This window comes from Mercenaria mercenaria, chromosome 3 (assembly GCF_021730395.1).
Source record: "Mercenaria mercenaria strain notata chromosome 3, MADL_Memer_1, whole genome shotgun sequence".
Lineage (NCBI taxonomy): Eukaryota > Metazoa > Mollusca > Bivalvia > Venerida > Veneridae > Mercenaria > Mercenaria mercenaria.
The window spans coordinates 44,211,576-44,238,183 of NC_069363.1; the positions used below are offsets into that span (position 1 = coordinate 44,211,576).

The 26,608-nt window shown below is 35.0% G+C and overlaps 1 protein-coding gene across 2 annotated transcripts in view; it reads left to right on the forward strand.

Moving 5' to 3' along the window:
- LOC123524911 (potassium voltage-gated channel subfamily B member 2-like) overlaps positions 1-26,608 on the forward strand; it is a 173,180-nt gene that overhangs the window by 87,709 nt on the left and 58,863 nt on the right. Inside the window, exon 1 of one of the 2 annotated variants that reach the window (XM_045303526.2) lies at positions 24,047-24,487. The exons of the other annotated variant lie outside the window; for it this stretch is intronic. The gene's annotated coding sequence lies outside the window, so the exon portion shown is untranslated. Of the gene's footprint in view, positions 1-24,046; positions 24,488-26,608 lie in introns of those variants that run through there. 2 annotated transcript variants of the gene reach the window in all.

Below are 26,608 nucleotides of genomic sequence, written 5' to 3' on the forward strand. Positions count from 1 at the left end.
ATGCACATCTCAACGTAATTCAGCATAAAATAACAAGAAAATTTGTTTGTTTTGAGTGAATATGGAATATATCTCACCTCGAAGTAAGAAAATTTTCACATTTTCACTCGCGCTACGCGCTCGTGAAACTATTTGAAATTTTCTCACTTCTCAGTGAGATATATTCCATATTCACTCAAAACAAACAAATATCCTCTATATACTGATTAAAAGATTTACCACGTAGTTCTAGTTTTGACGGCAATGAAATTCACAAACGTAAGCGTGCATTTTTTATTGAAAAATTGTGATGAGTATTTAAGATTCTTGTATCAAGTGGCGAATCAATACCAAATAAGGGAAGAATGTTAATAAACATACAGACAGATATTTGCTTGCCCGTTGATTAGTCGTGTTTACTTGATTCTTGCTCTCCGACGAGGAAAAATTAAATGTATAACACGTGTTTGTCGTCGTCTACTATAAAATGTGTTTTCTTAATACAAAAAGGGAACTACATATCAAATGTTGAGGGCAAAAGAAACCTAAGATGATATTGATAATGGAACAGACTGACCTTTTTCGCTAAATTAAATGCGACACAGTAAGGACATAAGCTATAATTTGATAAAAAAAAAAAAAAAAAAAAAAAAAACTAACGTGAAGAATTCCGCTTTGGACTTTTTATATTAATAGTTTGACTTCCGCCTTTGATACATGTGGGCATTTGCAAGTTGCTATTGGAGAACAAGTCAGTAGTATATCTAGGACCCAGCAACACTGGTCAAGTTAGCTTTCCGCTGTTACATTACTGCAATACTTTTGAAAACAGCGTTGACCCCTGCAAACAAACACAGTATATCGTGCCTTGACATTGATATAACCTTTGTATAATTTTCATCAATGCACTTTCAGTGTAAATTTGTAATAAAATATAAAAAGTACATAACAGGCCGTGATACGTTCGTTACATATTACATTACATGCATATTATTTGATTATTTACATACTATTACAGCCGAGAAGTAGGCGCTGATCCTTATTTTCAGGAGTGGTTGAAACATTCATGTATGAAAAAAAGGCATTGTTGCGCAAAATGAAAATGGACTTAAAAAGATATCACCCCAGTTAAATAACACATACAGAGATAAACTTGTCTTCTGTGTAAAATGTCTTACAGGTTTGGCACAAAGTCTAAAATCTAATGAGTAATGATTTAAAAACGTAAGTTTCAACATTTTGCATGCTGTTGAAGGTTGGTTCTACCAATAAAACTAGTTCATCAACAACATAGAACTCAAATATGGAAAAAAGGTCGAAAGTAGCGAAAACAAAAATCATATTATAGATTACTTTCAGTAACTATACCCGTTTTCAACGTTTGTAAGTCCTTAAAGCAGTAAGCGTATATCAAATAGATCTGGATATAATACCTTCTTGCAGAATTTTAAAAATATATGTCTGAAAGTTAGTTATATATATACGAGATTATGTAACATTTTTCAAGGAATTAGAAATGATTTCATTTTGTTCTTTTAAGCAGCAAGATGTTCTAAATAAACATTGTAAATGTTTTTGACTCCAAACCAAAGACCATCAAAGAGCAATGAAAACTGCATTGCAGGTTTTCAATCAATTGCGTGCAATTACATTAGACATCTTTATTACAATAACAGCTTTCATTGGAACAGTGATAATTTCAAAATTGACTTCTAAAGCTCTGCCATTCAGACTGTGTATAAAAATGCCATCTGTATGTTTTAATTGCTTGATTGCAAAACGACTTCTATAAAATACACATTGTGATACTTCAGCGAACAGATACGAGAATTAGTGATCTGCATTGTTTATACAATTGGTTTGGAATGTGCTTCTGTTGACGGAATGTGCTTCTGTTGACAGAATGTGAAAAAAAAAACTTGATTCTATCGATCTATTAATAGTTGTAGAAATGCGTTATACTTTCGGCAATGGCTAAGTTATTGAGAGCAGCGATATATAAGAAGGTACCAAACTCTCAGTCAGAAGTGGAACTTTTAGAGTCTGGAGTTACCTTGCCTACGATACATATCGAGGATACGTCGTCTTCCGAATCTACGCTATATGGGTATGTAAATATTTCTGTTTTTCGAATTGGCTTCTTTTACCCGGAAAGTTGCATCGTGTTACACATATCGGCACATTTGAGTTGCAGAAACTAGCACTTTCTATTCACAAATTGCGTCATAAAATATCCCTTTCGGTGTTGTATTATTTTTACATGTTCTCAAAAAGGTAATGTTACAGATAGCCTTTCTGATAGTGTTTTGAAATTAACTTGTCGACTTTATGACAGACGACACTCAATATAAATTAGGATAGTGTGAATGAACTTCAAATCTTACGTGGAAAACTGGATATAGATGTTACACTAGGGGAAAATAAAATGTACTGATTGACTTTTTAAAACACTTTTGAAGAAATATTTATTTAAAGAGGAAATAATTCTCATCTTTGCTGTCACTGTTACTGCTTGCATTAAGAAACCACTCCTAATGTTACTGCATTTATATCTCAAAATCTATTGAGGGAGTGCCTTCTTTTTTTAATTAGTCGTATTAAATCAAACGCTCAAACGCTGGGAGAATTAGATAGTGTTTTCAAATCAGAGTGCAAGATTTTGTCAAATGTATGGCCCACCGGTCCGGTTACAACAAATGATAAAGCACAATTTTCAGTATTGTATATTCTTTCTTCTTTTTTTTTTGATGCACGTTCTTCGAATACATATATATGTACAGAAATATCTCAGTAAAAGCATTTTTCATGCAGTTTGACAGCCGTCTCATATGCTATATTCTGTTATATACTTCTCTATACTGCATATCTATGCAACCTATATAGCTCTGCAATAATGAAAGTTTCAAAAGAGAACAACGTATTATAATGAACTGATGTGAAGAGAAATATAAAAAAATCAAAATAATGCCACAGGTTCATTCGAGAAAAATGCAAAGCCTCTGTAGAGTGCCTCTATCTAGAAGACTAGAATATGCCCGTAATAGAGTCAAACTTTTGCATGAAAGAGGATAATGCACAAAGGAACTGGCCCTGATGAAAGAATGTTTGCCTTCAGTTTGTAACCAAAAATAATATTTTCCTCGATATATAAATGTTCCTTTTGTTTTAAATGTGCACCTGTGTACGTGACTTGTTATTAAGGACAATAATAACAGCAGTTCGCTGTATAATGGAACGAACGACAAGTGTAAATGATCGATTTATAAATGTGTTTATCTCAGTCAATTATAGGAAACAATTTTGAAGGACAGAAAACCCACACAAATATTGCTATCTGAGTATGGCTGGAGTGCCTTTTTAAGTTTAGCTGTATCAGTAAAATGTTCCAGATTTTTCAGAATTGTTCATTTCAGTGACTTTCTGTTTTACTTATTTATGAGTTACTCTTTTATTTCCCAACGAGAGATAATTAATGTGCATTTACAAATGATATTTTAGTTAAAACTACATATAGGTAATACTAGTTATTGAAGCTATATCAATTTTAGCAAGACTATACGTAAGTTTTGATGCCCTTTCATGCTGTCTCTGTAATTCTAATATGCTTTTCTCTGTTAAAACACACTTACGCTAGAATGACGTCACGTTAACGTGCGGTGACGTCAATGTTTTTGTTGCGACCAAGAAAGAGCGCTACTATATAGATTAAGGGCATATTAGAATCGAAATAATTTATACCAAAACCGTATTTTAACACGATTTACACACTCGGGCGGTAATACGTCGCACAAATAATTTCACTCGGGCTGCGCCCCGTGAAATTATAACCGCCCATCGTGCATAAATAAGTGTTAAAACACTCTTTTGCTATAAATTATTTCTTTAATACATAACAGATATGATTCAAATTTAAATTAGTTATTCCACATCATGTGATACAAGGTCTAAAATATATTCTGAATAATAATCACTTTAAATATAACTAGTATGAATTTTAGGTTAAAAATTGATGCGTTTGTACTCTATTTGAGTAGTAAGATTAATCTTAAACTTAGTTTTTCCTGACTTATACATAGTTTTCCATTGTATATCTTGCACGGATATTCCATGAATAATTCCCTTTTACTACTAAGTAGCTTTTATTTCCACCCTATCTATATCTGTTATTAGACAATGAATCGGATTCAAACTTAATCTTTTTTCTAATTAACGCTCATATCATATAAAACAAGGTTTACAACTCTGACACAAATATTTATTAATCATGCCTCCCTTTACTTGGAGTTAAGGGTTAAAGTTTTAGCTCACCTGTCACAAAGTGACAAGGTGAGCTATTGTGACCGCTTGATGTCCGTCGTGCGTCGTGCGTCGTCCGTCGTCCGTCAACAATTTCTAAAAAAATCTTCTTCTTTAAAACCACTGGGCAGAATTACACCAAACTTCACAGCGATGATCCTTGGATGGTCCCCTTTCAAAATTGTTCAAAGAATTGAATTCCATGCAGAACTCTGGTTGCCATGGCAACCGAAAGGAAAAACTTTAAAAATCTTCTTCTCAAAAACCAGAAGACCTTGAGCTAAGATATTTGGTATGAAGCATTGCCTAGTAGACCTCTACAAAGTTTGTTCAAATTATTACCCCTGGGTCAAAATTGACCCCGCCCTAGGGGTCACTTGATTTTACATAGATTTCTATAGGAAAATCTTCAATAAATTTTAAAAAATAAACCAGAAGGCCTAGAGCTTAGATATTTAACATGTAGCATTGCCTAGTGGACCTCTACAAAATTTGTTCAAATCATGACCCCCGGGGTCGAAATTGACCCCGCCCCAGGGGTCACTTGATTTTACATTTGAAAATCTTCAAAAAATTTCTAAAAATAAACCAGAAGGCTTAGATCTTACATATTTGACATGCAGCATTTCCTAGTAGACTTCTACAAAATTTGTCCAAAATAATGACCCCCGGGGTCAAATTGACCCCGCCCCATGGGGTTACTTGATTGTACATAGGAAAATCTTCAAAATTTTCTAATAAAAAACAAGAAGGCCTAGAGCTTAGATATTTGACTTGTAGCATTGTCTAGTGGACCTCTACAAAATTTGTTCAAATCTTGACCCCACAGGGTCAAATTGACCCAGCCCCAGGGGTTACTTAATTGTACATAGGGAAATCTTCATAGATTTGCTAAAAATAAACCAGAAGGCATAGATCTTAGATATTTGATATGTAACATTGCCTAGTAGACTTCTACAAACTTTGTTCAAATCATGGCCCCCGGGGTAAAATTGGCTCCGCCCCAGGGGTTACTTGATTGTACATCTGAAAATCTTCCAAAAAAAATCCAAAAATCATCAGTTTGACATTTGAAACATGTAGCTCATATTACTCAGGTGAGCGATCCAGGGTCATCATGACCCTCTTGTTTATGCAATGCCATTGTATATTTAACTTTAAAACTGTTGGGAAGACGTAAGTAACAAAAGCGACGGTTTAAAGGATCATCACAGTAAGACTGCAGCCATGTTGAAGCTGTGACGTAAACGTTCTCTCTTTCACCATATGTTCAAAATTGTTCAATTCAATTTAGGGTTAAACTCAATGTACATTTTAACATTTGATTTCAGATTTTAATCATATTTTGACATATAAGACGTGAGTAATCTTAGTTGATATTCATATATTTACCTAATGTGACAATGTCCATATGAGGATAATGCAATGCCCTTTACCCAAAATGAACGCTGCTGTTTTAGAACACTCCCGTATTATGTTTCAAGAAAGTCATCGGATTACATGTTTTTCCCTTTGTGTATAACTGACTCTTAAGCAATATTTAAGAATGCTCATCCGATTTGCAAAGATACTTTATTCTGCTACTTTTAGCACGTTTCTCTCCGGATTTAGATAAACAGGTGTTTAACTGTATTATTTAAATTGATGTTTCTCTTAAAAAAACCCACCACGACATAGTAACCTACTTTTTCCTCCCACATAACTTCGTGCAAATGATGCTGAAAATACTGGTATAATACAGCTACTCTACAAGATGCCAGGTGGACAATTTAGGCCCTCCCTGAATTAATGTGTTTTCACATCGTCATCTGCAAACTTTTTCAGTCGTTGTCTTTTCAGTATAGAATAATAACAACCTTACACAGTAGAAACAAAGTGTGGTCTAAACTCACCTTAATACACCAAATACTGTGCATACTACTACATTAATTTCAATCTGACTAAAGTACATCTCCTATTACGCTACGCATAGGATCTGACAGAGCTATTGATGGCCTCGTTCTGACAACCCTACCGCTAGCCAATCAAAAGCTAACTTACAACATTCTGCAAGCTTTAAAAAGCCTTGGTTTTAGATATCAACATTTTTTATGTCGAAAGATGTCAGATAGCCGGTTAGCATAGTCGGTAGGGCACTTGCTTTGTAAGCGAGAGTTCCCGGGTTCGAGCCCTGGATTACCTGCAAATTTTTCTTACTCTGTGACATTCGAACAAGTTGTATGATTGGTTCAAACAAAAATAGATTTGCGAAAATAAAAATAGCAATATTGGAAATCCAAAATATACAGAAGACGAATGTGAATGGGTCGTTCTCAGATCTTCGTTTAGAAGATCAAGTACTTTAGTCAGATTGACATTAATTTAATATTATATTTAGACATTAAACACATTTTCTTGACCTTTTTTTGCCACTGTCAGTGTGTAACTAGATACTTGTTATTTCTCAAATGCAAAGCATGTATATTACCAACATGGAAATACAAAAGAATACAGTTATTTCGTGGCGCATCTTTAGATTAAAACATAGATGGGAAAACCAACATAGTGCATTTGCGACCAGCATGGATCCATGCTGTTCGCTAACGGTTTCTCTAATTGCAATAGGCTTTGAAAGCGAACAGCATGGATGGTCTGGATCCATGCTGGTCGCAAACTCACCATGTTGGTTTTCTCATGGCGTGGCTCATATATAAATTGCCGGTCCAAAGTTAGAGCTATTGACCAGTCTTTAGTTCAACACTAGAAGCTGAGCTAAAATCAAATCAAAAGCCATTTTCTATTCAATAAGTATTATGATATAACGGGTTGAATTAAAAGCTCAAAATGTGCACACATTTTGCCTTCGGGCACCTGTATCCCGTGATAGGAATGGCAATATGCATGTACTGTGTTTTGGCTTGTTGTGTTTATGAGAGTTCTTTTTAATTTTGGAAACAATGGAGTGTAAAGATCAGGATCATTGTCTTCAGTCAAACAAGTGAGTTGATCTCTCTCTCTCTCTCTCCCTCTCTCTCTCTCTCTCTCGTTGACCTGCAAATGATGTGTAGCATATTGAAGATATGTATGTATCATTGTATGTACGTCTTAGGTGTAAACGGATTAAGTATAATTTGATCCGTTAAACTTGGAATAACTGTATTCTTTTGTACTTCCATGTGGTTATATACATGACACGCATGAAAACATTCAAGTTACAAATTGACAGTGACCTATAGGCCAAGATATGTTTTTAATGGGTAAACATTTTATTGATGTATGTAGCAGTATGCACAATTTTTGATGTATTAAGCTGAGTTTAGACCACACTGTTTCTATAATAAAGGACAGTTATTTATCCTTTTTTTTTTAAACTATGCTGTAAAGAGATTGTCGGAGTAAGCCTACATATGAAGCTGTTTCAATACATTTATTCAATGAGGGCCTACATTTCCCACCTGTCATCTATTATACCAGTTTATCAGAATGATTTTCACGATGTTCAAACGAAAGGAAAATGTAGTTACGTCTTTTCCCATCAATACACGGTTTGGAAGGCGCGTTTCTTCCGCATTTCCGAACATGCCCTGTATTTCGGCATGCTGTTTTATGGTATATAATAGATTATATTTTGTCATAAACTGACTGTAATTTTACGATTATAGTGGATATATATCGTTGCAATAAATTATAAAATATGATAGGGAAATTAATAACATGCCCTGAAGAATCGCGTTTTAACCTAAATATATTATCAATAGTCCCAATAATCTAAATCGCTATTGTGTTTATCACAAAACTGTTTAGTGGATGATAATCACAATTTTCAGTTTCAAAACAATAAAAACAGTTTTGAACTGAGCAGGGATCAGAAAGAGTATTTAAACTGCACCGTGGTCGAGAGGTAACGAGTTTTGCATTAAATAGGGAAACACTATTGAGAGCAAGATGCAAGAGCCCTGTTTTGAAAACAGATGTACCAACTGGAAAGATTAAAAAGCTTAATCGTAGAAACAGGGATAAATATGACAAATTGGAATAAGATTAGTATGTAGGTCAAGGATCACAACTTTCCTTTGCATTTTGTTTAGAATTATGGTCATATTTATCTTCAAAAAAAACAGTATTTTTCTTGGATATTTTTGTGGGTTAATATTCACTTTCCTTGTTATATTTATGTTATACTTTTGAAAATTTATACATTTTTCAACGTCAATAATTGACTAAGAAAACCAAGATCCATAACTGTTTTTGTCGAGCCCGATTGCGGAAGCGAAGACATAGTTGTCCAAATGGCTGTTCGTTGTATGTGCGTGTGTGCGTCAGTGCGGATGTGCGTCCGTCCGGATTTGTTTGTCCGGACCATAACTTTGACATGCATGAGCAATCCTGATTATATTTGGCATGAATGTTAACCTCAGTTAGACAGAGTGTCTTGCGCAAACCCAGGTTACTATCTCAAAGGCCAATGTCACAGTTGGAGGTCAAAGGTCATGTCAGATCTTTTCTGGCCCATAACTTTAACATAAACATGTATTGAGAAATCTTATTTATATTTGATATAAATGTTAACCTCAGTAAGACAGAGTGTCATGCGCAAACCCCAGGTTCCCATCTCAAAGGTCAAGGTCACAGTTGGAGGTCAAAGGTCATGTCAGATATTGTCCGGCCAAACTATGACATCCATTGAGGAATCTTGTTTATATTTGGCATGAATGTTTAACTCAATGTGACGGACTCTATCTCAAAGGTCAAGGTCACAGTTAGGGGTCAGAGGGCGTACTCGACATGTTACCCGTGGGCATCTAGTCTTGCATATTGTTTTTTGTCAAGCACTTAGTGAAGAGCGTCGGCGCCTGCAAGCGGTGCTCTTGGTTAGTGTTACAGTCGTCACCGCCATCTTATAAATGACTGGCGTTGAGATCTATTTCAAAACATTTTAGGATTGCAGTCAATTTTAAACCATTACTGTAAATAAAATACGTGTACCGACCCTGCTGTATGTAAAAAGAACAACCACATGAAAAAATACTACAATGTTGATAAAATCCAGTGGTTTTCTCAGCATTACCAGCGGCTGTACTATCATGACTTGCCACAGGAGCACGGTCCGTGTTTCATTAATAACATAGCATGCAAATCAAGAGAAGAGTAAATACAAGTTAGGATTCACGAGTTGACGGCGCGTTATAAAAATCTCGCTATTTCGCCTTGTCGCGTTGTGGTTTTTCGCTTGTCGAATTCTAAATCTCGCCTTTTTGCTCTGGCGCCCGCGACAAAGCAAAAAGACGACAACGCGCCAAAACCAGAAATCTTTTATTGTTACGCGGTGTCTAAGGTAGTCCTTAACATTTACACAGGACAAAAGTACCCAACGTAGAATCGGAGGATTAACATATGTTATTTTCAAGAAAAGTTTTTGTTTCATTTAAAGACAACTGATGTCGTTATGAGCAGTCATTAATAAAATCAAGTTTGCAGACGATTAAAAGATTCTTTATAGTCGCTCAATAACTCAATGGCATATATATGATACATTTTGTTTTTAACCATCTCTGCAGTTTTGTTGTCATAACCCTCATTATGTATATCCTTTCGAGTATATGTGTCTTGCAGTATACTCTAAAATAAGTTTCTGAGATGGATCAATCAATTCACAACGTACAGAAAAATATCTTCTTTTTTTTCAAAATTCTACTGTTTCCCCGCTTTCCTAATTTTTGTTTCCAGACTTCCAGTTGTATCAGTTTGTTTTATTTAGTTTATTCAAAATACCGTTGTCTTCTGCGCTTAGACATCTCTACTCTGTTACATTATTGTAACCGGTAGTTCATACAAAATGTATAATGGCTCAGTATTGAAGTTTGAAGCTTTATATTTGTATTACACTTGAGTCTAATTCTTGAGTAGTACTGGAGTCTTAAAAGATTTCGAACTGCATAGCTTACGCCTTGTTTTGTTTTCCCAATAGGAAACAATGTAGGTTTTTGAGTTTATAGCATTAATTTCATCAGTTACTTTTTTCAAATATTTCAGCGGAAGAAATGCATACAAAAATGCACATCAGATATACTTTTTTCAAAGGTTTTAAATTGTACATACATAATGTCTAATCGACCTTTCTTAAGAAGCTTTGACTAAACGTAAGCCCTTGTTGTGATATAACTTCGTGTGTATTAAACTTTTTTTTAGCTTATTTTAAAAGTAAAAGCTAGGTCACCGTGTGATTATTACCTCCAAACCAAATTTATTTGATTTATAAGAATCTGAACGAAGAAAAAAGAGCTTTTTTAAGTTCTTAAATTTATTGCCATTCAAGACAACATGCCCTTTTAAAACAACGGTCTCCACAAACCGCCACATTTGTTACATTGTGTCAAATTCCTTTTTGCTGCTAAAGCGATAATTCCTCGGACCAATTGTTACCTTATCGTCGTTGCTATGGAATCATGTCAACACAGGAGATGCAATGATTGTAGGCAATTAATAAATCAATTTGGAACTATACAACAAGAAGCGATTCAGAGCAATTTTCTTCAGCTAGGCTTTCATGGCTTTAATCAAGATCTACTGTTAAATACATCAATTTGCATTTGCGCTTGCGTATCATGCAGCCTGAACTCACGTCTCTTTTAAAGCGATTATCGGTTAAAAGATGTACATTATTCCATATACAAACTCAGATCTTATTTAAATACTAAATACTAAAAAGGGATAAAAAAGGTCCATTATTTTCTCATACACGTAACGTTTTTGTAAGGAAAGAGCCCTTATTTATCCTTTCCTTATACACAAGTGAAGTGGAGGATCTAGTTATTGATCAGTTTAATGATTGGGCATAGAAACAACCATCCCGGCTTCAAAACCCTGGGTCCAAGGTTAAAAAAAAACAGAGTAAAAAGACCAGATTCCAGGTGTTTCTGGGTACATTTTTGAAATGAACTAGAAGCAAAGGAGCCTTTAGAGACAAGTCTCAAGCCTTAGACCCTGGACATTCAAGAAAGGTCCCCATAACTTTATTTTGTCGGAGATTTGTAAGCCGTATTACAGACAATTTACGTTAGTGATAGCAAAAATGCTATAATATTAAAAGACGTAAATATTAAAGGTTTACGATAAAACTCTAAATAAGACAGAAAAAGAAATCTAATGGGACATTTGATAAAAGTATAACAAAAGACAGTCAATCTGGCGTCCAAACATAATTATTGTGCGTGTCCTTTCCAATATTTATCCAAGAATTACTGACAGTATAAAGATTTTGAAGAGTATGTTTGTTTTGAGATATATTTTCCCCAGAAAACCTGATCAGCGAAACGTTTCAGCCTGTCAAATTGCCAGAGAACCATCGATTGGTTGTCATACAAGCGCCGCAAGGAACCACGTTCCCGCATAAAAATAAAGATTAGCGTTTGGAGACACAGATTTATGTTCATTTCACCATTATCCTTGACTACATGCAATTTAGGTGGAGGAAAATCTTGCTTTATGACATCGGGTACATGTTTTTCTTGATTTTATATATTCTTGCGGGAATAATTCCAACATAGTCTATACTTCTACTCTGTAATTACTGCTTAAATCTCCGTGAATCTAAAACATTGATTCATTTTCCAGTTATTTTATAGCTATTGGTCTAGATAAGCAATTGTCTCGCGTATGTTTTACTCATATGATGAAGTTAAGAAGGAAGGCATATATATGCGAAATTTTACGTTTCAAAAGAGCCTGCACATGAACAACTCAGCAAGACAAACAAACGGCAACCACTTTAGAGATCGTGAATACGATCGTCGGGCTAGGCGAAAGATGACTGTGACAGTTTGACAAAAACAATTCCCCCGAGTTTTGAAATAAGGGAGACCAATTTTTGTCTCGGGTACCACCGTTTTATCAGATCTACAACCTTTTCCTTGCCACAAACTGAACAATTTTGAAAAGCTGTGCCCTAGTGTGGATAGGTGTGCAGCCAAAAGTTTGGTAACACTGAACCTCTGATAGGCTACTTTACGCAGTTTTGACTGATCCTGTCATCCTATTTATTTTTTATTGTTTTATCGACCTTTTCCATAACAAAGCCTCCCCCTGATGTCTCTTTAAATATTAAACAACAACAACAACAAACTTTATTAGCAATATCGACATAACATGTCTTTGGCTAATGAACAGATATAACTATAATGAATAACTACATGCACATGAGTAAACATTACAATTCTATGTATAATAAAAGAAATTCATATCAATGGTCCTGACTATAACGTTTCTGCCCTTAATTTATATGACTCTGATAAATTTACAAATATTTATTACAGTTTTTCTATGTTTTTGATGTCTTTAATCTGTTGAATTTCTGCATGGTAGGACATGAAATATGTTGTACCGGGTGTCCCAAAAAACATGATACATCTTTGAGCTTGTATAACTTTATTCTTAAACAATATATCAAACTAATATTTACTTACAAAGAATTTATCACAGAATTTATCACAATACTTTGGATGTATATATCTCAGTCACAATGTTTTTCACATAAGATGTGCTGTGTGTCCCCCTTTTTGCGATTTTACCATACAAATTCTGGTTCTGAAATTAGCGATTACCGCCATGTAGGTGTCAACACTGATTTTACTGATGCATGCTTCTCAAATTTCCTGACCAATCTGTTGATCTGTAGTTTGGTTAATGGCTTCATGCCAGGGTACTGTTTATTTAATGTTTTGTTAACTAATGTAGGCGATTTCAACTCATAATATAATTTTATGACTTCTGCCTCAGCGGCCATCTTGGATTTTGATGGAATTTGATTACATCATCAATGACGTCACCGTGAACAAATCAATGATTATTAATTGAAATTTAGTTAATTATGCTTATTATTGGAATAATAATCATTGATATACCATGTCATTTGAATATGTGATGTCGTTTGAAAGATGTATCATGTTTTTTGGGACACCCTGTATGTGTTTTGATCGAATATTGGAATATTTGCAGCAAGTCATCAAAAAGTGATATTCGGATTCTACAACATCATGATAACAATTTCTACCAATTCTGTTAGCTCTATTGGTACCAACAATACCATAAAATCAACGTTATTAAAGGTATGTTTAAAAATAAGAAAAGTCCTACTACGCTCCCTTTTTCTAAGTTAAAAAGTTCAAACGAAAAATAGCTGGTACACATACCGGTGTCTATGACTATATCTCAGTTTCAAAACTATTGTTCTGTATAACCTGTTTGGCATATTACGCTAATTCAAATATCTCCTTAATACCTGGTTTGTGCACTGGTAACCGGCCTGTACTTCTTAGCGTTGTTTTGCCGATTGGTGTCCTAATGTTTTGTTTTGTTGGTCTTACTTTATATGTATATTTTGTATACATGGCTCTCATGCGCACATCCGTAAATGCACTGCTGTACTCCCCGCAAGCATCAAAAAACCATCCCTTCCACTGAGTAAATAACATGACGGTGGCAAAATCATATGTTGATACAAAGATCGTTAATGGATAGGCTGGAAACTAAATAAATGAAACTCGTGTCATAATTATTAAACAGAATTGCGTTTGCTCAATATTAAGAAAATACTTAAAGAATTCATTCCGTTTAAGTTATCCTGCAATCAGTCCGTCAGTTTTCAAATATTCTGTTGTTTGTACTTCAGCTGGTTCGCGTTATAACGCCATAAAAAAAGTAAATTTAGTATTTCTGTAATAAATTATAGTTCGTGAACTCGTATTTCAAGTAAAATGATATTATATAATGTTTTATGAGTTATATAGTTTGTGCACAGCAAAATTCAAAAATATGATTAGGCTTAAGGTATCAGGCCCATAATAGAGTACCTTCTTTTTGAAGAGTATTCAATTCCTGCCATAAACCTACTTTGACTGCAATTTCCAGGGGGGGGCGTAGGTTCAAATCCCACTGGGACCAATTTTTTTTTTTTTCCTTATTTTCCATTTTTTCTAGTAAGTTTTCACTTCTTTCAAGACTTTTTCAGTAGAATTTATATACAACCATTCCTGAATTGCATTCCAGTTCTTCATTATGTCTTAATTGGAATATTTTTGTTTTCCCTACATGGTCTGGCAAGCAGCCCTAATGTGATGCTACTAAAGTGTTAATAATTGACATAACTTGTGTTTTGTCGGTCGCATCGTGATAAAAACTGGAAAATATTGAATGGAAAGTTCCTTAATAGCAAAACATGTGCTATCTCAGGCATTTTATGTGGTTTTGTGTTTAGGTTTAAGATTATGCCGATACAAGTTGTGAGCGTCTCAACGGATCGTTCGATTTGTTCCGCAGACGACATTTAAATCGAAACCTCATTAGTGAGAAGAATGAGCTTAGGCGGTATATCGCTTTGAAGTACGCTCCTAGAACTCTTCTCATACGTCTTATAGGACCAGTGTTTCTTTTCAAGAAAAGAATCACATCTTAGTGAAAACCATTTATATTCAAGCTTGCCGGATATGAAGTTACTGTTTTCATTTTGTCAGGGCCTTATACGTTAATGTCAGTTCTTAATGATCATGTCCATCGCGTGATTATTTTAATGTTTTAGCCTCCCGGTAAGTTATGTAGAGCGCACGATCTAGACAGTGCGATGCGAGTATGATCCTCGAGCGAGGCGATTTGGTCTCTCCAAGGCACTTGAGAGCTGACTGTCGACGTCGTTGTTATAACTGGCATGGAAACCCGCCCGCTTAGGGAGAGCGCAGATCTACGGATCACGGGATCGCGAGTGCGATTCCCGGGCGGGCTGTATGTTCTCAGTGACGAGTTGACAAAAGATATTTATTGTGTCTGAAATCATTAGTCCTCCACCTCTGATTCATGTTGAGAAGTTGGCAGTTACTTGCGGAGAACAGGTTTGTACTAGTTCAGACTCAAGGAACACTGGTTAGGTTAACTGTCCGCCATTACATAACTGAAATACTGTTGAAAAACGACGTTAAACAAACAAACAAATAACTGGCATGGAAGCCAAGTTGACTGGTTTCATGATTGAAATGCGGTGAAAATTTAGGTTTAAAATGGTTCAATATTATAACAAACCTTATTTCATATATTTGAAAAACGAGCCGATTTCGTTAAACAATCCTCATATCTTTGTCGTAAGAAGTGGTTAAAGCGCGCTTTTCAAGACAAACTGTTCATAGAAGAAGCGGAACACCTTGGCAGAAATCTTAAATTTCCATTTTGTAAGCATGTTTTATCATTAAAACACGGAATGAACGACAGTGAATACAGAGATAGAATTCCATAATTTGTATGAACCTTTACGCCGTTTTTGTATAGTGTTTTCATAGTTTTACAAGGTGATACAGTTATTATAGATTTTGGCATAGTATTAAGGCGAATGCATAGCTTATATGCTTCAACACAGCGTAAGCAAAAGAAGGCGGAACAAGTAACAGTTATCGAAAGCTAATTTTCAGCTGTGTGGTATGTTTGAGTAATCAACCCGAACCCGAATGCAACTTAAACACAATGCATGGTAACGTGCCCTATTCCTGTTTTAGATTGGCTATTTGAAGATTTACGGTGAGGGGATGGGCATGATGGCACCTATTGCGCCCGCCCCCTTTAAAGTCTACGTTTTATCGCAAGTTTCTCAATTTCAACGTATCTACTAAACTAGTGCCCCAGTTATCATCAGATTTCACATAAAGGTCGGTCTTGGTAAGGGGACAAATACTTGATTGTTTAGGGTCAGGTATCTAAAAGTTCAAGGTCACTGAGGTAAGATATTGTAACTAGGCTGTTTCAAGTTTAATATTCTTAACTACTGTCTCTGGTCTTAGTAAGTGGAACATATCTTCCGGTCCAGGTCAGAGGGTTCAGATTTTGTAAATTTATATATATGATAAAGTTTTGGCAAGCTTCTCAATTTCACTGTGTCTTCTTAAATTAATTTACTTCTTGCACTGTCTTTTGTATTACCCTCATACGTCACCCAACTTCTTCCCGCACGCATAACATCATCACCATCGTTACCTTCATCCGCCTCCCCAATATTTTTTTTTACTATCTCAGAATGTTTTTGATACTGGTGTCCTCTCATTTCCCAAGCTCTAACCCCCATCCCCACCATAACACACCTCCACCCCTCTGCCACATCTCTACCTTTCTTTTTCAAGTGCATTGTTTTCGCCATTTTGTTTCAAAGTACATTCCTAGTATTGAATAACAGTCCCCTTAGACACACATGAAGGTAAAACAAATCTATACATTATTTCTATAGTATCCACTGCTACTCTGTTGGAAAGAATTTTTGGAAGAGGGCGAGCATTTAGTTTAGAAAAGATAGGCTACCTGACACGAACTTTGGACCGGCGATTATGTAAGGAGTCATAAAAGGAATGGCTCTAGGTAGATATCCACACATGGTATGTTTAGTACATGTATCGCTAGGATTTTGGGTGCAGTGTTGGTAAAGCGAAAATGCGAAAACACGTTTCGAAGTAAAAAATTCGACGCGATACGATGTCGTAGGTAAAATTTTGGAAAATGATCTACACAGTTTATATGAAACATGGTCAGAATGTTTTTCTGTATGAAACTCAGTTTTAATCTTAGTTTTTTTTTTTTGCGTTTCCTGATATTGTCTTTAGGTATCACGTGATCATCTTCCCCGCCCCCCCCCCTTCTAAGACATTATAAAATGTTTCGTTGTATTGTGATGCCGTGTACGCCAGGACGACACAACGAAACAGTTTATTTCGATTTGGTGCTCACGACGAAATCTAATGTTTCGTTTTGTCACATTGGCGTGCACGCAAAGACGACACAGCGAAACTTTCAAAATTTCGTTAAGGTGCGTGCGCCAGGACGTCACATCAAACTATGATAAGAATATCTTTTGGAACCAAGTTAGATAAAAGCAGAATCGGTTTGATTAAGTCATTGAAACGTGCAGCATACCTCGCATCCCAGCACCGGCTTAAGTGGAATTATATTTTAGTAAAATTGAATGAACTGCGTCATCCCAAAGGACCAGAATACGCCAACGCGACATAAAGAAATGTCCTAAATAAGCCACCATACTATCCAAAGTCAGAACATTCTATCAAGACTAATTTTCTGGAAAATAGATACTACTTGCAAATATGGGCAATGATGATTCAAGTACAAAACAAATCCACCATTGTAATGTTTCATACTTAACTGACCTTTTCTCATTAGGCATAACAGTGCTAAAAAGCCAGCGCGGGAACCATCTGATCTAGTCGCTTAATGGCGGACAGGTTATGGAATACTATTTTTTGCACTCGAGTTGGTTGTAGAGGTACAAACAGAACTAGTTTGTGCTTAAATTTGGGGTTGTTTTTTTTACGTTTTTGTAGAAGCAATAAGAGAATGTTATGTTTGGTGAAGTAAAACTTTATGATCTTCAAACGAGTGTGGGTTGCAAAACCAGGTCACAGCAGTGTATTAATGGTGTGGTTTTGCAGTAAGTAAATTTGACATGAAAAATCTCTATGAGAAGACGCATTATCTTTACTTTTTATCTTATAATACGTCAGTTGTATGATCAGTTTTCAAATTAAGCAAGGTTTGTAATCTGAACGGGTCTTTCTGTGTGTAACAACTCTGTCAACATTACGTATTGGGAATAGTATTTAGGAAATTACAACCATTAGCGTAAAGCTTGTGACTTTTCTCCAAAGAAAAATATATATTCAGTTCTGGGAAAAACTACTGAATTTAAATAATAACAGCATCTGTCGCGAAACATCAGCGTTCATGTTATTTTTTAAGGAAAGTAGATAATTCAGCCTAGGATGTTGATGGGCAGACCATGAACCTCACACAAAGTTCCTGTCCAGTATGACCTGCTGTGGATTCTCCGGTGAGCCCATTTACTTGCTGAAGTTTGTTTCATTTGTATACTGTAAAACAGCAAAAAGAAATTTTATGTTCTGTTACAGTTGGGGTAGAATTACAACAGGTTACTTGGTTCTCTTTCATCTAATATCTTTATTGGTGATGTATAAAAAGCGGAAGGTACTGTAATTAATAATGTCGCTCATGGTATAACATTATTTAATGCAGCATGTTATCTACTTCTTTTACGTCCGCCTCACCTCGCAGACTTCTTTGAAACCACTCATTCTGATAAAGCTATGGTTCTGTCTAAGACGAAGAAAGCAGTAATGCATAAACAAAAGATGTTCTAATTTGTAAGGATAGGCCTAGGCTGTTGATGTTTATAATGCGTTTTATAGAGAAAAATATCACGTTAAATTGCTGCAATTTACTAGTGGAGTATTGTAAGTTTGGTATTCCGTAGAGCTGAGCATAGAGTTTTGCAAATAACTGTATTGTGTCTCTTCAATTTTGCCTTGTCTTGCAAATAACTGTACTTTATCGTTATTTTTACCTTTGTCTTGAAATATTGTTCGTCTTTTCCTGTTTTGGATTTTTTCCTTCTTTATCATTGCATCATAGTTTTGATAACATCGACTAAGAATATGTTATGTCTGCGGTATGTTCAAGAGCTTTTTTTTATCCCTTTTCAAACTGATTATTTCCTTTGCGGTTTTTGTTCTGTAAAACTGTGGGCGATCAAGCTTTTTCAATAATGGTTTACTCGAGTTAGCCAAATTGCTGATCTATCTAAGTATTCCTTATCAAGCCACCAGAACCATAGATTCATTTTATATACATTGACACCATTATCATGAAACCCATAATTTCTCCGTGGCAAATTACACCAATAACGCCTACATTTTACGGCTTTTACGGTTCAGAATCTCTGGATTTGTCATATATAAAACATAATTTGATACGCTGTTGTAGTTATTTTCAGTGCATTTTTTATATCGATTGGTCCCCCGTAAATTGATACCAATAGAAATTGTATCCTTAAAATGGCTTTGTACTAGACTGTGCGAGGATGAATACTGGTTACGGGAAATCGATATGAGTATTGCCGCAACTGAGATTAAGCCAGAGAAAACTATCGACGCGCTAGAACATATGAATAAAGTGAAACACCGGTGATATTGGGCTTTTCACATATATCTCTAAATGCATCGGTGTAACAATTAATATGTTTGGCTGCTGTATATAATATATAAATATCACATAAAACAACTCTGTTAATAGGTTTTCTCTCCGAAAATGAGCCAGGCTGGATTTGAGTGTATTCTAAGGACGAATTGAGTTGTGTCAGTTTACAGATATGAGATACTTTTCTTTTTCTATTGACACTAGTTGCAGTTACAGTTTTGTTTTGGATTGGTTAATAATTGATGGTTTTAATTGTCAATACAGAGAGGAGGTAGCCCGCCGTTAAGCGCTTATCTGATTTTGGGCGACAGAGTATGCACTAGGTATGCATTATTGGTCGGCGGTATTGACAGGACAAAATTGGTTAGCGCTGCTAGTAGCGTGTTTTTGTGCTCTAAAATACGGTGACTTGTATCAGTGTGTTCCACTGAGGAGTCATTAACAATAAATACTTGAATGTTTAACTTAAAGTGTAGTGTAAGGTGTAATTCAGATTCTTTAGGATCCCAGAAATGGAGTATCCATGTTTAATAGATTGGCTTTGAGGGTTTATATAGAGGCAAAAAATATGAAATGACATAGTGAATGGAACTTGGAATTATGGTGTTAGAGGCTAGACTGAAATCGGGGCCTAGACGTTGGCGCTGGGGGACGTCTTACGACTCAGATTCGGAGGACAGGCAAGCACCAGATACGTTGTGAAAACCCCTTGTATATACTAATCCCGCTTTTTAATACCGCAATCTAGGTGCTCTAACATGTATTTTCCGTTTTGTGTATTAGGCTGAAACGATTTTCCTGCCGCTTTTGTACAAAATATTTTCAATCTGTAAAGCTTTGGTTGTTTTTCCAGGAAGGTTAAGGATTCTTGTCTTCATATTTGCTGTAGGAAATTCTAAAAACGATCGATCCGGACGCGGCTTGTAATCTGTTTATAGGCTGCTTAGTGTCACAGTGTTTGTGGTGGAAAATTGTATAAAGGGGCCATACGTGTTTCTCGGAGTGTAATGGATTTGTGTTCTTTTCGCGGAATAAAATAATTTTGACGTGCTGAAACCACGTCGGCGACTTTCTAAATGTTGCACGTGAGTTCATGTGCAAGTGCCAAGGAAGGGTAGGTTAAAAGAGTGATACGAATGTTCCACCTGTATTAAATGAGTGCATATTGTTAAACTATCTTAACACGCTTAAATATGCCATATTTTTGGCATTTTGTGCTAAACTCGTTTTGACTTTGACTTCAGAAGCTATCATCTGCCATCTATCCCTACAGCATGCTGCATGTTTCTTTTATTTTGTATACCCTTGCATGTATGTAAGTATCTATTTTTAGCCTTGCACAGCTTTTTGTAACACGTTTTTCACGCAATAACACTGTTTTTGTAAGTCACTACATATGCCCATTCTTAGAAAATTCTATGTGTAGGTACATTTCGTTTTGATACTCAGATAAGTTTTGTTTTCAGTTATAAACCTGTATCATTCTTCCATAAAACTGCAAATATAGAATTTCAGTGAAGATTTACTGATCTCACTTTTTTACAATATTATATACTCCATTTTATATACATATAATGACAATTATTTCTCACAGTTTTATGCACGAAAACTTTCTGTTGAAGTTTTGAAAAATATAAGGAATTATTTAGCGTATTGTAACTAAATACGCCACTTATTTTGAAAAAAAATCATTAGAGGGGGCTCTGTATTGTGTCTTGTTTTTGCGAAAACCACGAGATTTAATTCCAAAATAAACTGTTTAACATAAATCACTACATAAAATTGGCTAAAATAAAACGTGATGACCTGTTTTGGTCTGAAATAAACACATTGGCCTAAGTCATATTTCAATTCGATTCTACGTCATTTGATTTTACGCATTGTAGCCTAATTTGGTAACTCCCTTAAATCTTAACATGAAGTATATTTTTATATAAATCAAGTTTGTATCTGGACCTAAATGTTGTATACGGCCGGACCAACCATGTTCAACACAATATCGTAAAGAAATTTAAACTCATTTGAAAACTTCTCATTCACCTTTTTGGTTTACAAAATGATAAATAGACCCTGCATTTTATATATTTGTTACTTATTTACAATACTCAAAGATATACAGTGCGCATCTTTCGCGAAAAACGTTTATTTTTAATTACAAAAAAAAAAAGGAAACGGGAACTCCAGTAGAAGACCGCCAGGATACTTTAAACCAACCCAGTACGAAATGAGATTGCATCAAAATTAAATCAAAACTTGTAGCTTCTTTTCTTTTTGAATGAAACAAAGTGGAACACCAATAAACCAGACATCCGCTGGACAAGAGTTAAATTCAGCTTGTAGGGATGTATGCTACATAGCATAAAACAGTTCGGACCGCAATTTTCTTTCATTTTTTCCAGTTTGAAGGCATTTTTGATTTTTTTCAGAATTTAAGTGAAGAAGATACTTGATTTTTTTAGAGAAATGAACATTATTAAAATAAAAACGTAATTCGTAGGCAAATGGGGAATGCCACATCTACACAACAATGGACACACCTCTCCGCATGGTACAAACAAACAACAATTTGAAAATGAAATGGGACATCAACCTAGAATGTTGACCGGAAAGTATTTAAATAATAACTTGGGAACAGGGATGGTGGTCACGTAGCCTATAATAGCTTCCATATGACTGACATGGAATCTTTAAAAAAGATGCAAAATATTAGATACAAGCAGGTGAAACCATCGTTTGTCTCTACAATGCTATGATAATTATGTACGATTATTTCTGAGCCCTCGAAGAATACTGCTACTTGCAAAGACATGAATTTGACTCGTAGAAAACTCGCAGTATTAACAAATTGAATTAATTAATTAATCTAATTAAATACAATACTTGTGTGGAAATTGTGTTTTTTTCTCGTAAGTGTTTGGAAGGCCGTGTGTCTATTATAAATTGCAAAACGTAGCACAATACTGCAATCATCTTAAATCAATTCCATGTATTGAACATGCTAATCATAAACTTTTACCATAACATTTTATACACAACCTTGGCGGTATAATTCTTTTGATCTGATTCCTCTTTTCTCTGTTATTTCCCGCCATTTAGAAAATCACGCTTTTCTCATGCAAATATCGTAAAACGTATGTTCAATAGAGATCTCGGTTGACCTGATTTTTGTTAGAACTCGCACTTAATAATTTTATCTAATAGAGCTTTGCATCGGCAATCATGAATTGGAACAATTATCAAACACAGTTTCAGACTTGCGTGTTGCTTCGTAAAGTATTGATCGTTAATAGAAGAATTTCTTGTGTCACCAATAGTTTCTCTTTTATTTGCACGAGGAAACTGGGGCGTTTAAAGACTTCGTTGTTGATTTAAAAAAATTACAGAGAATGTTAAGTACAAATGTTAGACTACGTGATGGTTGATAGTATATGAAGTTGTAAAATGTTAATGTAAAAAATGCTACACAAATAATACGAATACCTTTTTCCGACTACCAGGAATAAGAATATTTAAGAGTGTTTTTATATAAGAATACTAAACGATTTGTTTAACGTTTCTCTTTCATTAAATAACATTGGTTTCAGATTGAATTTTAACAATTATAATGTTTATGCAACATTTTGTTCTACAATGTGGCTGTATTTTTCATTTTACTTTCCGTATGACGAGAACTATCTGATATCAAAATTATGTACAGACTACTAACCTGACTACACATAGTCTCTAATTGAAATGCATCATACGATTTCTTGGTTGAATGCCACAAGAGGCATTGCCCTTGTCAAGTCTAGGCATCTTGTCTGAATAAGGGCGCCAAGCCGTCTTATAAGCTATAATTGTTTAGGTGCAACGTTTATGTTAGAGGGTCGGCTTAATGTTGTCGACTTGTGTTGAATGAGGTCTGGAGATACCTTGCCAACTCCTTTCACGGTGGTGCTTTTCTGATTGCACACTTGTTTGCTGCTATTTCCATGGTTGGTCAAATGGAACTAATGATTTTATGGGTGATGACATCTCTTAGACCTTTTGCAAGATGACTCTGTCGGTATTTTGCTTGGTAGATGGTTTTCGCGTTATTGATATTGTGTTGATCTTGCTGCTCTTGGTCCATCTCGACATTTTGTAAGGTGTGGTCGGGCTGATAACATTTTTTTCAATACGTTCTTGGTAATAACAGGTAAATACTGGATTCAGTCAGATTTAGGCAGACTTTTGCAAAACTAAACAGTTTTTGAAATTTTCAACATTGTTACTCCATTAGTGGTAATGAACATGCAAAATGTAGCATCTGTATAATAAAATGAAATACAAAAATAATGTCACGAACACCATGGGGTATGCTTTTCTGATTTAGAAAATTTGTTGACATTTATACGAACAGCTTCGGTATGATGCTTTACTCTATTACCTTTTAACCTTTTCAAGGAAAGTGAAAAGGCACGTATAGGTCATACATACGAAATAAACAGGCAACAATTATGCCAACTGTGCTATAATAACGCAAATTATAAAGATTAAAAGAGCACAACGACATGAATTATAAATTAGCTATTAGCTAATAGCATTAGAGATGTGGTTCTTTATTATATGGCATTTATAAGCAAGCGGTTGCCATTTTCCCTTGTATATATCCGTCTGTATCGCAGTTTGACGCTGAACCGCGTCCTTGTAAGGAAAGTATTTTATTTGGAAATAAAAGAGAGTACGCGAAATTAAGCACCTGTAGATATTCAGTTCGCTAAATAATAGTAACCATCTGCTGAAAAGTGTTTGACAACGCGCATAGGTTTAAATTACAAAATAAGTTTAACAAGTGTTTTATGAATGTAGGTCTTCATTTGGTTAATATCACAATGTTCTGAACTTTTACACAACCAACGTTTATTCAAACATAGAATATAATCCTACAGGTACGCGCACACATAATATCAGTAATAAATACAGCGTAATCTACATTTCGTTTTTCATAAGTATACACATTGATTTAGTACTTTAACAATACTTTGAACATTTTGTGTGAAAGAAAAAACAGTAACACTAAAAATGACAGATCAAAGTGTTCAGACGATGCAAATTCCTGGAAATAGTTATAAAACGCTGCAATTTACGGATAAAAGCAAGAAACTTAAAACATAATTACATCATTCAGGATAATGTTCAAGTTATATTTTATACCGTAACCGTATGCGTATCTTTGGGCGTGAAGGTACGTAGAAATTGGATTTTATGTTTATAAATGGAAACCTACATTGTGGATACCCAAGTTAGTTTTCGTAGGTTCGGTTAGCGGTCCTGTTCTCTGTCTTTTTTTCATACAACGAACACATTTAATCATCATTAAATTTAATATACTGTTCTATCCACTTTTTTCCATAACAAGATGTTTTGTTTTAGATATCTTTCAAATAAAATAAGTTTCAACTTCCACCTCTAGAGATCTTTCGAGTATTGTATAATTGATATCTGAACCTTTCAGAATGTTGCCCTCTTTCACTAAGTATTTTTACAGACTTGGTGGATCAAATAATAGGAACTAACAACGTTTTAGGCACCACATAGTGATACATGGTGGAGTTTTAAAACGTCATTTGGTCCTGAGTTAGCTTTTAGTAATCATAAACTGTTCTTAAGTGGCAGGGGTTAGTTTCGTACATTCTTTAAATAATATATTAGATGTATTTTAAAGGCATTTATATTCGACTGGTTATTTATTATGTTTATCGAACTAAGGATTCCTGCAGACGAGTACATTGTCATTGTTGTGTTGTCATGAAACCGGACAGTGCTAAGTATATTCAATACATTAGCTGTACAGTTCCTACTGTATCTATTTCTCGCTGGTCTCAACGCAAGTTTTTATTATTATTATTATTATTATCTAAATTTACTGTCCCCTATCCCCTATATCGCATAGTTGTATGCTAAAAAGAGAACTACAAGGCCGCTTGCGTAGCGTCTGGTAGTAATCTCGGTTAGACACTTAATGTCTGAGACATTGTAGTCGCATAATATCGTTACAACGGTATCACAATGGTTTCAAATGATAGAAAGATCAATGTTTAAGGAAACATTAAGCATTGAGTGCAAATAATGAAATCAATGCTTTACCTGCCGGTTACTAATAATGTTACGGCAAGGTAATTCATTAAAATAGCAAAACAATACATGTGTTCATACCACATTGAGTCAACAGCAGTTGCATTAACATTTCTTCATCACCTTGGTGTTTTACTAGGACTTGGACCATGGGTATGCTTCACAAAATCATAAGTTATGTCCTCAAGTCATACTTCGACAGGCTTTTACATATTCCTTGGCTAAAAATTGCCTTAAAACTGACCTTTGAATAGAATTATATTTTAATATAAAATACGCAAAGAGATAACAGGACAATAACAATAACTTCTTTCACTTTAGTTTGATTTTTTTTTTTCAAATATGCTCCAGTGAACAGGCCACAAACATTTTTATTAAGTATTTTAACTTCACACTGTGTACAACATATCATCAGTTTATATCACACTGACACCAGCGACCTAACCACCACGAATTATGTAATATGTAGCATTTTCTGTTACTGAAAACGAATGTCGATGTTAAAACAGCAGGTCCCTAAACGGCATTCAGGTGAAATGGCGATAGATGTAAAATCAATGTTTAAAAGGTACATGTTGCGTTGAGCGAAAATTATGATCAATTATTTATCTGTTAGTGGATGAAATAACAAAACAATAGTCATTTTTTGCTAGGCAAAGTGTTAAATAATGCTTCTTTAGAGACTGACAGATCACTACGCTTCGCTCGGCGAACTACTTTCGGAATCTTTTGAGAAAGGTTTCATTAAGAGACACTGAGAGAGACGAGGTCCGTAAAATGATAACACCTTTTTTATAAGAAGGAACTTTTTACTTTGGGCAAGAACTTTCACATAAATTCATGCAGGTTATGCATTATAGTACTTTGAATTAAAAAATGTCAAGTTGGGTAACTCTGTATTTGTACAGAGAACAAGTTTAAGCACGTACATGTACCTGTAGTGTATGTCTATTTTCATTTCATATGTTAGAAACACCAGTTACATCATGAGGTTATATGGGGGTGTTACTTTACATCAGGTGTTTATATCGTCTAATATGCCAATGAATTCTCGTAAAGCTATTTAAATATGTAATAAAGAACAAGTCCATCGTTTAAAAACTGTTTTACTATTTCACTTCTTGAAAATTCCGGCGTGAAGCTACCGAATATAACACCGTATAATTTCACCATTGTCTGGTACTGAATTGTTGTATTCGTTGATCAGCTGCACCAATTACATGAGGTGAGA